Source organism: Macrobrachium rosenbergii, chromosome 40 (assembly GCF_040412425.1).
Source record: "Macrobrachium rosenbergii isolate ZJJX-2024 chromosome 40, ASM4041242v1, whole genome shotgun sequence".
In the NCBI taxonomy this organism is placed as follows: Eukaryota; Metazoa; Arthropoda; class Malacostraca; order Decapoda; family Palaemonidae; genus Macrobrachium; species Macrobrachium rosenbergii.
The window spans coordinates 15,997,666-16,017,161 of NC_089780.1; the positions used below are offsets into that span (position 1 = coordinate 15,997,666).

General features: G+C 34.7%; 1 long non-coding RNA gene across 2 annotated transcripts in view; it reads right to left on the minus strand.

The window, feature by feature from the left end:
* Positions 1–16,276, minus strand: part of LOC136826169 (uncharacterized) — a 159,519-nt gene extending 143,243 nt beyond the window's left edge. Inside the window, exons 1-2 of one of the 2 annotated variants that reach the window (XR_010849531.1) lie at positions 15,915–16,276; positions 1,566–1,740 (exon numbers count right to left, since the gene is read on the minus strand). This is a non-coding gene — a long non-coding RNA (uncharacterized lncRNA). The remainder of the gene's footprint in view (positions 1–1,565; positions 1,741–15,914) is intronic. The other variant, XR_010849532.1, reaches the window with a different exon arrangement.
* Positions 16,277–19,496: the final 3,220 nt, after the last annotated feature.

Consider the following 19,496-nt stretch of genomic DNA (forward strand, 5'->3'; position numbering starts at 1 on the left):
AGAAGTATTTTATATGAATAAACTAACCGCTTAGCTAATTAATTCCGCCGAAAAAAGAAAAATTTATTATGCCGACAAAAAACGACGTTTTTCGAGACCCAACCACCGAAAGCGGATCCAAGAAACGTAACTCCATAAGAAATGAGCTTCAGCATCTTAGGACAGACAACTGTCAATCAAAAGGACGCCACTGACGGGCGTTGCCTTTGCAATGGCGAAAGATCTCGGTTATTTTTTATCTGCCCTGGCGAGTTATTCAGGGGCCGCGGTCACGAGCTGAAATGTTGATACGATCTTTTTTTTTTTCTCTCTCTCTCTCAGCGAAGGAAAGCGCTTGTTTGATTATGATCGCTGCAGTAAAGTGATAGGTTTCTACGTGCTTGTTAAATGTTGCACAAATAATAATAATAATATTAATAATGACAGTAATAAAATATATATAAGTGAGATATGTAAGATAAAATTATAAAATAATGGAAAGGTATTTTACTGTAGTTTTGCGTGGTGTAAAACAATATATCTCAGTCGCCTTTATTTTGGTAAATATTCTTAAAGGCAAAGAATAGACATTTTTGTTCTTTACTACCTTCCACAGTCAGTCTGACCATTGAGTATCTGACATTTTACTCTGCTGAAGGCACTGCAATAAATTGCAATCTTCACATTTAAAATGATACGGAAATGAGTAGCCTAGAACTGAATACCAGACAGTCAAAAGAGAAATATTGCTATTCAGAAAGTAAGTCTGTGGAAGGTTAGTTTAAAGCAGACAGAAAATAACTGGGAAAAACATATGGAGATGCAATTTTTTTTTTTTTTTTTTTTTTATAGTAGAATATCGATAAAACCCCACGAGATGCATAGGGAAAATCTACTGAAATCACGCGAACCTTTTCACCAATCTAATTCCTACGAAAAGTCTACGGAAATCACGTGACCCTTTTCACTCATCTAAAAAATTATTTAGTTTCATCATGATGTCCTTCTGGTTCCTGTGCAACACAGGGAACCAAATCGAGTTAAAAGAATATACCAATATTGCGTCCAGGAGCATCTTATTCTCAATTGGACATCAGTCTGAAGAGGAGCGTAACAAAATTACAGAATGACAGATATCTTTTTATCATGTAGATTACTGAAGTTAATCTTGTTGCTCACAGTAAATCCATCATATTACAGAATTATGATTAATATATTGTATAATCCGAGAAAAGTCACTAAATCCTGTCAAAGACTGGTTTAAGATTTTTATTTACTCATACAACTAATTGTTGTTAAATATTTTGAAAGGACATTCAATTCTATGGGCATGAAAAAAATTCTTTTCAAAGACACTTTGCTTATGTTAGCTGTCTCTCTCTTACTCTATCTACTTATCAGCAGTACTGTGCTTCTAAATATCTCTAATGAGCTAGGATTTCTTGTAAATGAAAGATATTTATATTCAAGGCTGAATATTCATCCTCTGATAGAATGGACTAATCTGGTATGTCTGATGACCCTGGCATGTGCAAATCATAGCCTTTTCTAGCCTTCTTTAGTGTATTCTGAAATATTAAACTGACCTTGAGATGCAGGTTTCCACCACACAGGATAAGAAGCCCGTAGGTGCTCTGCCTTGCAATGTCCTTAACGCACAGCTTGGTAAGGGGAATGCCAATACCGATAGCCTCCTCGCTCCAAGATACTGACGCTACTTCCGTTTAATATCGCCATTGAAAACGAGAAACAGCATAGCCCCTGGAGGAAGAAGAAACAGATAACCAATATAGTATATGAATTTACGATATACCAAAGTCAAAGAGAAATATTGCGATTCAAAAAGGCAGTCTGCGAAAGATAAGTAAAAAGCAGACAGAGAGCAAGGCGTCATACACCGTTGAAAATCACGACAAGAGCAGAAATTTGATCAGATTATTCGAGAGTTGAAATCATCAACAACGGGCCGAGATTTGATTGGGCTCCCAAGAGAAGAAGCTATCTCAAATTCAGTCCCGTTATGGTGCTGCTTTCAAAACGTGGATAATCACACACTGACAGCTTCATCAGATTTCCCCGGACTGACATAACACTGCCGGAATGACGGGGTCATAAGCGTCGATACATACGGAATCACTCTTCATTTATATGACCAGTGGGAAAACAATCAGTCACTCTTCTCAGAATCAGCACTAAGGGAGCCACCTTCAGTTACCCTTTTGGAAAGGGTACATGACATCCCATAGGGCTTTCCTCCGTGGGAGCTCTTTCTGAACTTCTTCAGGGGCTGCATAAAGAAAAATGGTGGCAATACGTGCCCCTAGCAAATATTGCCATTATTTTGACAAAACGACAGAGCGATGTTAATGTTTACTGACAATCGCAATCATCGATACCTATATGTTATACAAACACAGATATGTAAACAATGAAGTAGGAATATATGATATATATATATATATATATATATATATATATATATATATATATATATATATATATATATATACATATACCTGAAGTATTGTTTAGATAACAGTACTCATTATTCACCCTTAATCAGTTAAAACAGGGAGGTTTCACGTCGATAAAAAACGGAATATTCTTAGCTGTCTAAAAGCGCAGAAAACATAAAATGCGAAACATTTTCCTAAGAAATGAGATGCAGCATCTTAGGAAAGGCAGCTGTCAATCAAAAGGACGTGAATGACACCTGAATGACCTTTCCAACAGGGGAAGATCTGGGTCATTTTTTATGGGTCCTTGCCACTTATTCAGAGGCTAGGGTTACACGCTGAATTTTTCACGGATTCTCTGCCAGTTCTCTTTTTTTAGTGTCATAGAAAGGAGTGCTTTGGGTAATTATCAATGAAAAGAAATTATAAGCTCTTTTTAAATTTTAAATGCCTAGGCAATAATAATAATAATAATAATAATAATAATAATAATAATAATAATAATAATAATAATAATAATTGTATCAATTATTAAGTCACTGGCAGTAAAAAATCTACAAATAGTTCTACAATTAATAATAATAATAATAATAATAATAATAATAATAATAATAATAATAATAATAATAATAATAACAACTAAAATAAGAAGTAAAACAATTATCACTTTTCACCAAAAATTATACCATTATTGGTGAAAAATTCCTATTGCTCAGTTACTGCATTCCGCCAGTAACTCTTATACTGGTCATTCTCTCACTTGATTGGAATCCTTTTAATAAAAAGAATATATTCAATACGAGTTCCACAGTAACTCTGACGCTGTAAGGATGACAAGGCTTAGCGGATCGTGGGCGGAACGCGGCCTAGGATCGAAGGAAACGACTTGGAATTGGAACTGGAATATAAGATTCAGGCCAAAGGCCAAGCGCTGGAACCTATGAGGTCATTCAGCGCTGAAACGGAAATTGAGAGGAAAAGGTTTGAAAGGTGTAACAGGAGGAAAACCTCGCAGTTGCACTAAGAAAAAATTGTTAGGAGAGGGTGGAAAGTAACATACAAGTCATCTGTAAACACAGAACAAAGTTTAGTTGCTTTTTATACTCGGCAGGGATTTTTGGACCAGACAGTATCCACTCTGCAAAGATGTCTGCAATATTGCAAAAGGTAAGGTACCGTTATATGAAACATTGTTAATAAAAAAACTTACTGAGAATTAACGCTGTTGATAAAAAAATGCTATTAATAAAAAAATTACCAATAATTAACGCTACTGATAAAAAACTTACTATCATTAAAAAACTTACTAGGAGTTAATCGGCTCCGTATGGCTGACGCTCTTTCAATATTTATACAAAAGTCCAAAATTCATCCACAAATTCAATGAAATCACATACTGCTTTCAACAAACAGAAAAAATATATGCACGTTATACAAATGAAGTACCGATATGAATAAAAAGTAAATTCAAAAGGTAGCATAAACTTGTACCATGAAAATGGTGAGAAAAGTTTATAACAAGGCAGAGAAAGTGAGTTGTATACTGCTTTCAACAAACCTAAAAAAAATACTCGTTATAACAATGAAGTTGTACTGGCATGAATAAAAAAAAGTAAATTTAAGAGGTAAGAAAATGAAAGAAACAGGTTTAAAACAAGGTAGAGAATGTAACTTGTATACTGCTTTCAACAAACACAAAAAAAATACGTTATAAAAATGTTGTACTGATATGAATAAAGAAAATTTTAAAATAATATAAACTTGTATCACGAAAATGAAAGAAACAGGTTTAAAACAAGGTATATTAAGTGAGTTATACACACAACCTTCCAAGGGGTCGATATAAGACGTTCAGTATATTTTATGAATGAAATTAGGAACTGAGGTAGAGGGTCGAAGTTCCACGGCCTGCCATTCGCTCGTTAAGGCTCCTGCAGAGAGGATTGGCTTGGAAGGTGGTCGTTCTAGGTGGCTGCTGCGACCCCAGTAGGTTAGTTGGTTAGGTTTTTGCGTCTTTCTTATCTCTTGTCTATAGATGACTCAATCGATCCTGACTTTGCAATTTACCTCTTAGCCCGTTTCAGCAATTTTTCTATTTCTTGCATTGATTTTTTTCCCTTTTGATACGAAGTATTAAATATTTGTTCGTGTATATACATATATACACACATACATACATATGTATATATATATATATATATATATATATATATATATATATATATATATATATGTGTGTGTGTGTGTGTGTGTGTGTGTGTATAAAACCCTGGGACGAATAACTATGTAATCATAGTCTCGAAAACGTAACTGTATTGCAAAATCATATCATTGCAAAAGCCATCCCCTTATGAATGTTACTGCATTTTGTTGTTGATGTTGTTGCTGCTGTTGTTCTCAAGGTACGAATATGTATTTGCATATTTTGGGAGTAGTAAATGAGCTGGATTTATATAACACATCAGCAAAACCTCTCAAGATATTGTAAACTTAATAACTAAGGAACTGGCGAAACACCCGAGTGTACTTTTTCTTTATCTGGATCCAAGTCGAACTAAAACTTTTACAAGGACGCAGCTATAAGACACTAAAAAAAGAAAAAAAATAGTGCCACGTAAAATACTGGAAAAAAATATTTTTTAAATTACAAATGTCAGAGACTTAAGAGGCTTCATGCCGGGAACACCTTTTGATATCTAGAGTAACTTTAAATAAAAAGAACCAGCCGTAGTAATGAGCAATAAGCGACCATAAGCGTTTTGCTAATGCCTCGTAAGAATTTCCGAAAAACTACAGAAAACAGAAATTATTTGACCTGGGAGAACTTAGGAAGCTTTAGTTCTATAAACATTCTGAAGAGGATGAGAATACTGTACTTTTGAAGGCTTATGAGTAGATCTCACAAAAGAAACTAAAATTCACAGTTGTAATATTAATGTATGACGTACATGACGCCTAGGAGAGTGGATGTTCACGTAGGTGTAGAAAGATGAAAGAAAAGTTGTAAAAGACCGGAATAAAGAACAGTCTGTATATCTCCAATGAAAAGAATTTTCAACGTGGGTCGATAACTTTACTTAAAACGGATCTTAGTATTCTTGAAGCAGAGGTTAGTTGACACCTTACACTGAAACTTGATTACAGAACCTTCATAGATGTTATGGCAAAAGATGAGAAACGTTTTAGCCACAGACCTAAAACAGCATAAGAAAAATAAGTTAATAACTAATTGTGCTGTACTTTACACTTTACAGTCTTAAAGACATGAAAATGGAAATACTTTAATAAACTATCGATTGTAGACAATTGTATTAAACAAGAACTGACTAAAGAGAAAATGGATTCCAGAAATTTTACGGAAAGAAGAATGGCTGCTATGTAGGAGATGGAAAAGATCAGGATATCATTACTGGAATTTCATATTCATATAATCGTAAGAGGAGTGACCTGAGGCGGTGTGGATAGCATCAGTTTTGTCTTTCCAACTCATTAGAAAAAAAAAACGAGAATTTTAGCACCTGTCCAGTTAATAGCATGATCACTTTTACTTATAATAACAGAAAATGCCCTGTTGTCCCCTACATATATATTTTTATTGTTTCTGCTTTCTTTTCAACGGTTTTCCAACTTGATCATCATAAAAACTGCTAAACGACATGCATGGGATTTACGTACACATTCTCTAACCCTAATATAAGGCTCCGTGCCCTGACCTAGCTCGCTGGAGCTTTGGCGCCCTTGGACACACCCAAATGATACTGTATATCCCAGCCTCCCTACTCTACATACTACCCATATATATATATATATATATATATATATATATATATATATATATATATATATATATATATATATATATACTGTATATATATACTATATATATAATAATATATGTGTATATATATATATATATATATATATATATATATATATATATATATATATATATATATATATATATATATATATATATATAGGCTATATACATGTGTGTGCGCGTGAATGTGTATCGAACTCAGTGATGATGAGCTGCTAAATTTAAGGCAGTAAATTATAAGCATTGATATTAACTCTTCAGGATTTAAGTGCCCATAATCATGTGACCTGTTTGGTCGTTTGAAATGAAAAAAAAAAAAGAAAAATTATTGAAACTCAGGGGAGAATTATAAAATATTTAGAAAAGCAATAACGGGCAGTAACATATATTATATAATGACCAAATTAAATGATATGTCTGTTTCAAAAATTATTGAAACTCAGGGGAGAATTATAAAATATCTAGAAAAGCAATAACTAGCAGTAACGTATATTATATAAAATGACCAAATTAAATAATATGTCTCTGTTTCCTTTCCAGAGTTATTGTTTATTATATACCCTTTAAAGTCACGACAATGGTATGCCTTCGTTATATAATAGGTGAGTGACAATATCTCTGTGCATGAATATAATCAGTGAATTAGAATCACGTAAATATACATTTCGTAGGATATCCAAGCTTGCAACATCACAGACAAACATCACGAAACCTCATGCGTTTGCATACAATGTATGTATGTACAGTAAGTAAATGCATACATACAAGATGCTATTGCTTGTTCAATTTTAGGCTATGACTGGGGTGGTGGTGGTGTCATTTCTCGTAAACTTGACTGTATGCCCTCTATAATTTCCAGCCCCCGCTGTTGCATACATATTAGACTTCACAGTCCCATACACAAGAGTCAACCAGCTAGGGATGTGGGATTCTCTATCCTCTTTTGTATCTCCTGATTACTTTAACCCGCCTCTTTTGCAGATCCGAGATTGACCTCACTTAAAAGATGAAATCAATGAAAATGCTTTTCTTGAGGGACTGGGTTTATTAACAGCACCTTTGTCCGTCTTGTACTATACACAACAAAAGATGCAAGTTCATAAAACAATTATTTATATGGAAATTGTCTGATATCAAAAGAGGCTGAGGAAACTCGCCTACATTTACAGATAGAAATTTCATACATTTCATACGAAAAATTAAGTTCTTGCATCAATTTCAATCTATGTGGGCATGCGAATGCACGCGTGGTGTGTATACCCATTACAATTTCGCAAAAAGAAAATGAGAGAGAGAGAGAGAGAGAGAGAGAGAGAGAGAGAGAGAGAGAGAGAGAGAGAGAGAGAGAGAGGTCTTCGCTGTTATTAACAGAGATATACTGAAAAGAGTTTTTATACCTCTTTTCTCTCAAGTGCTGGTCGCTGCCAACGCACTGTTTGTGCCTGGGGCTGACTGCGTCGAGAATCAAAGGCGTGGTCGTGGGCTCCGTCTTCTCCCAAGAGATGGGCGTGTCTCTAAAGACGACAGGTAGGAAACTAAATGACTCTTTCTGCACACCTGTTTGTTTTCATTTGCGTCAGAGGGTCTGTTTCTTCGTATTTCGTGTTGCTGGTGTGGATTTCAACTCCCTGGACATTGGTGTTTTATGTTGTCTATCATACTTTTAGATTTTGTCAAAAGAAATCTCACGTAAATGTCTGGGGGACAAACAGGTTTTCAGGCTTGCTCGCAGTTATGCGTAATAATATAATTAATCTTTGGTTGTATAAAATCCATTACGTTATCACGTTTAAAAGAATCTGTAATAGAAAAGTCAGTCTCGCGTCCAGTTTGCAAGAAACCTAAGATGACTGTTTACATAACTTTTCCTTATTTGTACTTTGTCAACTTTTCTTTTACACTCATTTATTTCATTTATATTTCAATATAAATATATAGAAATCCCTTCGGAGAGATGGGGAGCATTAAAAAAATCATAATAAAAGTTGTAAATCTAGGCTAAAGGAGCAGCGTTAAAATAGTTAAAATAAAAAAATTTATAACAGAAAATGTGTGAGGTATTCTGGAAAGTAACTTCCATAGTCAGAATAAACACTACCATAAACATCGTAATTGTTATCTTAATGACTGTTTTTATAGCTTCAAATTTGCTAAAATTTGTCTTATGAAAATAATGATGACATCATCTTATTTATATATTTTTAGAGATATCAATGCGATCACTAATGGAAGAAGAAATGAAGACCCATAAAAGTCAGAGTAATGGAGGATACCTTTCAAGTGCTAATGTATTATTATACTCATATTGTTTTTCAGTTCTCTGTTTATGAATGATGTACTGGCGACTGTGTCAGCCTTGGGGTCGCAAATACCAAAATTACGTCTGAATGTGCTGTTTGATCACAAGTATGAAGGTATGGTTAAAGATAAATCTTTAAACAATTATACAAAATATATATGTATATACATATATGTGTGTGTGTGTAAATGTATGTATATATATATATGTATGTATGTATACATATATATATATATATATATATATATATATATATATATATATATATATAATATATATATATATATATATATATATATATAAATATTATATATATACACACACATATAACCTAAGGCTTAAGTGCATACATGTCGGCTTACACGCATTTATTTGATATCTACATACTTTCTTAAGCCGATAAAAAGCCTAATCATTTACAAAAAGCGCTTCTTGTTGAAACACACTTCAAAATGTCAAAATGTCAAAATTTGTACTCGTTGACAGGTGAGAGGAGTTGTGCAATAATACCTTCTGCTGATAAGATTATCTCCACTTGAATACATTTCGCTTCGTGTATTTAAGTATTCTAGTCAGATAAGTATTCCTTCTTTTGAAACAGAATCTAAACTGATTTCGTTTCATCCTCCCAATTCTTGCACTGGATTGATCAAATGAAAGACGCCACCATGAATGCAAAGGATCTTGCGCAAGTGGTGCCTAAAGGGTTAAATTTCTACAGCTACGACATCGCCTTGGCAACACTGCAACAAATCCTGACATCGGCTGCAACGGGAACAACCCTTCTGCTGCTCTTGTGTTCTTCTGAAAACGTCCTGACGATGTTTCGGACCGTAAGTATGCTTTGATTTTTACTACCCATTTTCTTATTGTTGTTTTTGTCACGTATTTCTTTTTTCCTATTTTTGTCTGAGCGCAATTTCCAGTATCTTTCGTTCAGGTGGAGTTTACACAAATAATTTCGCACTTTTTGTATGATGGAATGGCAAAATCTTCGGTCTAAATTTGGTGACACTTCTATTGCCTTTTCTTTTCTAACTCATTAACTAGTCTCTGGTATAATGACAGATTCTCAATTGAAAACTTTATCACTTGGTTTTTGCTGCATACCATGTATCACTTTCGGATAGTCTCAATAACATTCCTTCGTATTTCTTCTTTGAATAGTCAAAAACCTGGAGATATTTGCGTTAGTCATCACAAAGTTTGTCTCTTGTTTTTCGATCCCTGTATCTACACATCCATCTTCTTCCACAGATCCGGAAGAAGCGACTGGAAAGTCACTTTGCACACTGGCTCCTGATGACGTCAGACGCTCGCGACTTCGAAGAAATAATCCTTGGTCTCGAGGGCGTCATCCACGAAGGCACGAGGACGTCGCTCGCCTACAGGAAATCCCTTGGAAAGATCTCTTTCCTCTCCTCTCGTGTGGACGGCGAAGGCGTCGTAAGGTGAGGGGATTTTCGGTGATGTTTAATGTCTGGATGCTTGAATTTCAAGTCAATGGCACCTGTGGCTTTGTTCCATATGAACAGGGTTCATCTTCTGAATAATAATAATAATAATAATAATAATAATGACTACAGTTCATGACGAGACCACTAGTATTCATGGCAATAGACCGAGATGGTTTTGAATGTATGGTGGGGATAATTCATGGCATTTTGTAGGGTATCCTTTCCATGGAAACAGCATTTGGCTTATAGTAACCAAAGATAAGACTAGGAATTTTTCTTATACATCACTTGCACTTTTAAACGCCCGCTCATTCAATAATGTAGAAAAACATCTAGATTTGATCTTGTTAAACTTACTAATATCTCATTCAATGTATTGATCACTTGGTCACAGTAGTGACAACTACCATCATACCCTAGATCTCAAAAGTAAACAAGAAGACATTGTAGTGTTTCTCTTCTTCTGTAAGGCAGCTTCCTTATCTGTACTGCTTCTCTCTAACATTGGGCAACGTCCACTGATTTACTCTATCAGGTTCTTCCCTGAAGACCAATTCACCCTGAACAGTGTCGGTTCTCTCGTGTTCCCACACGACGAGCTTCTCTACAAGGACATGAAGGGTCGAGTGATGAAAGTGGCAGCCAACGACTTCGAGGGTTTCTTTGAGATCGACCACAGTCCACCCAGGAAAGGAGAAAAGCGGCATGGCATCCACCTTCTCGGAATAGATGGAAACATTGTGGAGACCCTCAGCGACGCCCTGAATTTCACGTAATTTCTGAACTTTCTGTGTGTGTGTGTGTGTGTGTTTGAGTCACAGAGAGTCTATAAACTATAACGGCGATCTCCCTGCCGAGCGCGTGACTTTGGGCGGCCATAATGAAACACCCAGCCCAGCACAGGTGACAAGGACTAAGGCAGCACATTGCTTATCTTCTCATCTCGTTTAATTAATATGAGAACAAGTTATTTAATTACAAGTAAATTACTCATACTATACAATGTGTTCAGAAATATGATTGTTCTGAGGTCGACTATAGTTGAAATAACGAATTTTGTATTCTAATCTATATGGATCACAAATACTGGAAAGCTAATTGACTAAAAAACTGAATCCCTTATTAAGCAGTCAGTAATTTAAATACATACGAATAACTATATTTTCTCCTTCAATAAAAAAGAAAACCTGAAATATTGATTATTCAATATATCTATAAAATTGGAGTCATTCTGTATGAATATAAATAAATAATTCTGAAAATTTCTCCAACAAATAAATCTGGAAAGTTTAAGTCAGTAATATATATCCATACAAATAATTCTGTATATTCCCTTCTAAATTACACAGACATACATACTCACATACACAAACACACACACACACACACACACACACACACACACACACACATATATATATATATATATATATATATATATATATATATATATATATATTATATAATCTTATATTTTTTAAACACACAAATTTTTTAATTTTAATTTTTGGTAAAAGTTATCGAATTATAACGCCAAGGAAATAAATAGCCTTTAAGAAGAGTAACAACAAGGGAGAGGACTCTTGGCCAAGAAGACGCTAGGCTTATGCCTATTGACCTGGCATGTATTTTTACCCTCTTTTTAAGAACAATTTTATTCCAGATAAGTCAGAATTGGTTTCTTATGATAGTTCTTATTTGAATATTCTATGATTATTGCAAAGTCTAAATGTATATATATATATATATATATATATATATATATATATATATATATATATATATATATATATATATATATATATATATATACATACATGTGTGTATATATATATATAAACTTTGCAATAATACTTACAATATTCAAATAAGAACTACCATAAGAAACCAATTTTGACTTATTTGGAATAAAATTGTTCTTAAAAGAGGGTAAAAAAAAAAATACATGCCAGGTCAATAGACATAAGCCTAGCGTTTTCTTGGTCAAGAGTCTATTCCTTGTTGTTTCTCTTCTTAAAGGCTATTTATTGCCTTGGCATGACAATTCGATAACTTTTACCTGAAAAAAAAAATTACTTTTGTATGTTCGAAAAATTAAGATTTAAATGATATGGCATCTTACAAAAATGAGCAGTTTGAAGGAATAGGCCTAGGCGTAGCCTAAGCCACCAAACTAAACTTTCTTGCTCTTACCAATCTAAGAGACATATCGTTCGATGAAGCATAAATGACAACAGAATTTGTTTCATATATAAAAGATACAACTATTTTTACTTTGAATCGAATATCATAAGTCGTTTTCTGAGGTTTGTTTACGTCGTCCTGAAATACTCTCACCAGGTGTAACGTTTTGGAATTCCGTTGAGGAACCACGTTTGAGACAATGCATTTTGTCAAACTCTAATGCTGCCTTTTCATGTCTAAAGCCGAAAAACTTATTGCATAGACTCCTGTATCCCATATGCCTACCTAATGTAAAGAATTCCTGAAAAATGCAGCAATAGTCCTTATGCATAACAGTGACACGTTAAAAGACGAGACTTATTGACACAACCAGAAACATATAGGCCTAGGCCTACTTGCTACTAGGCTAAGCATCTTTTATAACGGACAAAAACTTTTTGACTTTGTATTATGTGGAATATACACGATTAACGATTCTGACTTCGAAACTGAAAGCGCCATTGCACACATGCATCAGAAACATTTGCTTAAAACATACTGTAAGCCGTGTTAACACAGCAGCGTATCTACTGCGCACAAAACCCTCATCAGACTAGAACATACTTTTGGCCAAATAAAATTCACTATGCTTTGCTTACACGTATCTATGTATTTTTGAAGAATTCATGCGCCAATTTATGCAATTATAAGCTGCGCAATTCCACCATTATGAAGATAACGAACGGAAAAAGTCGAAGGAAACACTAAACACATATTCAAATCCCTCGGTTCCCGGGTAACTGGACTCTGGAGAGACCTGCAAGCAGCGCAGCGCCGCCCTGGTGGCGGCAAACTAAACTACGCAGCACTACAGTAGTTTACAGATAACGTCTGCAACATCTTTAGTTTATTATCGACCCTCAATGGTTTCAGCAAGTGTCAGAGTGTTTTGTAACAACTGTGCGATTCTGAGAAAATATTATTAACTGAGAAGTGCTCTTTGAAATACCAGAGCAGTTTCGAGATGTGTATGTCTTCTTTATTGTGAATAGCAGATTAGCCTAACAGAATTCATGAGAAAATAAGATCCCCTTTCAAAAAGTGTAAACAAAGTGTAAAGAGCCTATAAAGCTGCTATCAGTTATCAATATGGTTATATTTTTAGAAACCCTTAAACTACCTAATGTTCTCAAAGTATCATAGACGAGCGCGGAATAAAAAAAAAAAAATTAGTAAAACTAGTTTTAACCACAACCAGGAAGAGACGGGGTGCGCTTTTATCGTCAACTCTGTAATTTTATTCTATCACAATGGTTTGTTTTATTGTTATTAAGACTGCCCGGAATACGTTTTGTTTGATAATTTTTGTAATATTTAAAACTGTCACTTCTTTGTTTTAAAATATCGTACTCTGAAGGTTTGTTTTTAATTAAGCTCGTATGAAAATACGGACACAGCACAAACATTTTACTTTAGCATTTGCCGGCCCTTTCCCCTACTATATTTTAACCTCTGAAAATGTCCTTCACGCGTTTTTAACCAGTGGATTTGCTGAATGGATTATAGTGCCATATCTTACCACTTTACGCTTCCTGCATCATTTTATTTCCGTAATTTTCTACAGGTACGACATCGTACGTCCAGATGATGGCTACTGGGGGAACCCATTACCTGATGGCACCGTAACGGGTGTTATTGGAATGACTGCTAGGAGGGAGGTCGGGTTTGCCCTGTGCGCTGTTGCTGTCACGGGTAATTTATATTTATATATATATATATATATATATATATATATATATATATATATATATATGTATATATATATATATATATATATATATATATATATATATATATATATATAGTTATTCTTGAATTCTTCACTCTTAATATGTACTAAAGCTTATGTCAAGTACTGTATATACAGTATAATGTATGAGGGGGAACTTTTGTTTAACCAAGGGCCTGCTATCGACTGATATACCTTGTACGAATATTTTGTACACCCCGTAGGAAGGCATCGCGGTCAGTGCAACCTATGCAGCGCCCTGTAAGCATTGTTGAAGGGTGTCTGCAGCGTCCCTTCGGCCCCTAGCTACACCCCGTTTTTAGCCTTTCACTTTCCCTCCATTCTCGCTTCCATTCTTCAGTCTACCATGCCAGTATCTCTAATTATTAATTCTTATTGCAACTGTAGGGTTTTCTCTCAGTTTCGTCTTTAGATCCTTATAATTCATCTCATTATCCTTATACTTGAACTCACTATCTTGCTATCCAACCACTCCAACTCCCTCTTTTCAGTCTTAAGCACAGAATGACCGAAAGTGTTCCAGTACTTGAATTTGTATAGTATTAAGTCGATTAGTTTGCGATATGCATTCCAGAAGGTCTATACAAGAATTCACATTATATTATATTAACCTATTTACAAACTCTCGTAGACTAAACCTTTTCCTCTTTTACCAGAACTTCGGGAAACAGCCGTGGACTTCAGCTATCCATACTCGATAGAGACCCTGGCCTTATTTTCGAGGGCGCCCAAAATCAGGAACAGAGCTCTTGCTGTTCTGTCTCCTTTCTCGCAAGAGGTAGTGAAGCTGTCAGTTATTTTAACTTCAGGTTTAAAATTCTTCATTCTTGCTGAAGCCATTGTGATATTCAGTGTCCCGTCTTTGTTACTCTGAATTTATCTTAAGACTTCTCTTCCAGAACGACACAAGTTCATCATTACTTGAAATTTGCCTGTTTTGCCAATATTCACTATGCTGACGATAATGATAACTACCCTAATAAATGAAGGTTTGCCAAATTCCTCTCGTAATTTAAATGGAGTCTTTGCTTGCCTATAAATCTTTCAATTTTTTTGAGCTATTTCTAAAACTATTGGATATTAAGGAGCCATCTATGTTCTAAACTTTATCTCTGTACAGAGCTCGCCATTCAACGAAAACCTACTGGACTCATTAAACCAAGCGGCTGAAATTCTATAGCAAGTTACAGTTTACAAGCCACGTTGCAACTCGTGGACCCTGAAAATAGCTTCATATTTCAAAATGAGTCTTCGCAATTGAAAACCATTGTTCATTTCCAGACCTGGCTGTGCATTATCATCGCGGTTCTGGCCATTGGACCTATCCTGAGCCTCCAGTCCAGGGTGTATGAGTCCGTCATGGGTAAGAAGACAGAAAGGACCCTTGAGCAATACTCCTTCAGCATGTTCAGGACTATTGTCACTCAGGATAACGAACTTCGGGAAGACCACTGGCCTCAGAGGAGCATTATTGCCTCCTGGTACCTGTTCTCCCTCGTTGTCACAGGTAATTGCTGGCCCAGTGGTACCTGAGAAGCCCTTGGTACCTAAGAGGTCTTTAGCATTTGGTAACTTTCCGTTCTGTATCAGGCTTAATGCTGATTAGTGCCTGAATAAAAAATCATTGAAATTTTGAGTTTTGTATCTTTCTAAGGGAAGGTAACTTAACTTTTTTAATTCACTAAATAAAAATAAAAAGGAACGATGGCAATTGGATTCTTCGTAAAAAACAATATATTAAGCATTTACACAACTCAGTTATCATCTTACACATTATTAAAATACAAAGGCACATATACATTAAAATATCTAAAGTATATATATATATATATATATATATATATATATATGTATGTATGTATGTATATATGTGTGTGTGTCTGTGCCCGTGTTAATAGTTTGCAAGAACAGTACGTAATTCAAACGTTACCTCAAGGCTGCACCACAGCATATTGGAACGTTTTTCCTCTTTCCAGAACTCTATTCTGGAATGCTGACAGCTGTCTTGGCCATTCCGTCCTTCGAGAAACCCATCGACTCCTTGACCGATCTTCCGAAGGGCTATCCAAGATGGCTTCACTCTAGGGAATCCTGAAGGATACAGCAAACGAAATGATTTTTAGAGTAAGGGGTAGTTTTACCTTTAATTCATTTTACTATTAAATCAGAGCTATAAAACAGTGACTTTTCTCTCTCTCTCTCTCTCTCTGTTACTTAAATTATAATCTCCTTTCTCTTTCCTGCTCTGATAATCTCGAGTGTTTTTGTTTCATCAGTCGAAATTACGATGCAAAACTCTAGACAAATTTTTCAACTTTTAATGACCTCTCGAGCGAAAAATCTTTAACGAATTCATATTGTTTCCACAATAACTGTTACTTAATATAAAAATCATTACTCTATCATTATTTTGCATCTGTAAAAAGGTTTGTTTACATTTTATATTCAGGTGATAATATTCTGTAGCTCAGATTTGACAGACAATAATAAACTAGTTTTTCATTTATTCTTCATATTATCAGAATTGATCCTAAAGCCTAGTGATTTCATTTTTCTGTTTGCTTACTTAATTTCTTGACCTGAATTTCCTTATATCTCCACCACTGATGTATATCATTCGTAAAATTGTCTCATTCTGCAGTGGCTGAACTCTGTTTACCAGAAAGGGGGGTGAGGGGGGTGGTGTCCAGATGATTTTTAACTTTACGATTCTCAGCAAATTTTCAGGGATGAGGCTGCTAGACTTATGCTCTTTTCTACGCTGGATGCGACCTACCACAGTCGATTAACCGCCAAGTAGATATTTCACAATGGCATTTAGAAAACACACAGATATAGATATATATATATATATATATATATATATATATATATATATATATATATATATATATATATATATATATATATATATATGACTAGTATATATATGAAGGACATGAAGAAGTAAACATTCAAGAGAAGGAATGGGTACAGTAAACATTCAAGTGCTAAAGCTAAAGCAGAACAATGAGTTTAACTATTTGGGATCAGTAATAAGAGAAGAGGGAGGCACTGAGAAAGCAGTGAGACAGAGAGTGAAAGAAGCATGGCGAAAATGGAGAGAAGTAACTGGAGTTGTTTTAGACAAGAAAGCGCCATTAAAGCTCAAAATGAAGATTTACAAGACACTTATCAGGCCAGTACTATTATATGGGGCAGAAACCTGGGCACTTAAGAGGAAAGAGGAGGGACTGTTGAAAGAACCGAGATGAGGATGGTGAGATGGACTGCTGGAATATCACTGCTGGAAAGGAGGGAGAGTCATGATATAAGAGAGAATGTGTGGTATATTTAACACAAAGGAGAAGGCTGGGGAAGCTCGTCTGAGATACTATGGCCATGTAATAAGAAGAGAGGAGGTGGAACCAATCAAGAGAGCTAAGAACATGCCAGTGATAGGGAGGGGGGGGGAGGAGTGTGGGGTGTCAACGGATCAGATGGATGGATGTGGTGAGGAGGGATATGGGTGAGGTGGGACTGGGGGAAGAAGATGCTAGGAACAGAAACAGATGGAGAAAGTTGACTCGAGCAACCGTCCCTGCTATACAGTGGGACTAATAAGGTCGAAAGAAGAAGAAGGTATGTATATATATATATATATATATATATATATATATATATATATATATATATATATATAATTGAGATAATTTATATGAGTTAAACAAATGAGTTATTCAGCCACACAACTGGAAGCTGTGCATCTATGATTTTTAATGTTAGGGTGCTGGATCCCATTTTCTTTGCCCTCCTCAGAAGAAGAAGGACAATGGCAATTTCTACCGTCTTATGCACAGAAAACAAGACCTCATAATGACAAAAAATATTATCTATGACCAGGAAGCCACAGAGGGACTGTTCAAAGAAACATGGGAACTGTTCAACCACAAGAATCCAGAGGAAAGTTTTATTACTCGTCCGGAAACTGGAATAACTAGGGTGAGAGGATTTTCATCATTTTTATTTCGCAAGGAAACAATAATTTAGTGATATTTCCCAAGAATCTGACGACAGCTTTCTAATTTACTGACGCTTCATAAATTCTACAATAGTATTTGATCTAAGTTATAAATTCTACAATAGTATTTGATCTAAAATATAAATTCTACAACAGTATTTGATCTGATATAAATTAGATAATAGTATTTGATCTAAGTTATAAATTCTAAAATAGTATTTGATCTAAAATATAAATTCTACAATAGTATTTATTCTAAAATAGAAATTCTACAATAGTCTTTGATCTAAAATATAGATTCTATAATAGTATTCGATCTGATATAAATTAGATGATAGTATTTGATCTAAGTTATAAATTCTACAATAGTATTTGATCTAAAATATAAATTCTACACTAGCATTTGATCTAAAATATAAATTCTAAAATAGTTTTTTATCTAAAATATAAATTCTACAATAGTATTTGATCTAAAATACAGATTCTAAATAGTAATTGATCTGATATAAATTAGATAATAGTATTTGATCTAAGTTATAAATTCTACAATAGTATTTGATCTAAAATATATATTCTACAGTAGTATTTGATCTAAAATGTAAATTCTACAATAGTATTTGATCTAAGTTATAAATTCTACAGTAGTATTTGATCTAAAAATAAGTTCTACAACAGTATTTGATCTGATATAAATCAGATAATAGTATTTTTGTTATAAATTCTTCAATAGTACTTGATCAGTTATAAATTCTACAAAGTATTTGGTCATTTAAAATTCTACAAATTTATCTAATAAAATTCTATAACAGTATTGGCTTTAAGAATACAATTATCAACCATAAAACCAGGCGAGAGACTCGAAGTACATCTTCATCGACCTGCAAATCTCCAACGAAATTCTGATCACGAAAATGGGAAGAAGAAAGTTTCATGTGGGACGCCAATCCTTCCACCCGCACGGCATCGGCATTGCTTGTCCTCCAGGAGTCCCTTATAAGGATTTGTTCTCAAGCCTGTGAGTTTCTTTTGCGGGATTTCTCTTTCGTTATGTTCCACCCATTTTGAGAGAGAGAGAGAGAGAGAGAGAGAGAGAGAGAGAGAGAGAGAGAGAGAGAGAGAGAGAGAGAGAGAGAGTTGGAGGGGGCATTTGGAAATAGGAAACGAAACATTATTTTGAGTGGAAATAAAAGGATAACCAAATGAGAGAGGAATAAGTTAAAAAACAAAGGCCTTTGGGATAGATGTGTGTGTGTGTGTGTGTGTGTGTGTTAGAGAGAAAGAAAGGGATGGTGTATCTTACCGTAAAACCTCTTACATTTCCATGGTTATGATGGTTTCTTATATCTCCGGAACTTTCGATAATGTGCTTCTAACACCTAAGAGAAGGCTCACTAACAGCACGTCAAACCACCAATACATGCACTCCCCCATTCACCTTTATTATACATGAACTCTTGTTTCTTGGATGCTGAGGTCCTGTCAAATATCTCTTTTTCCCATATATACGTTCCA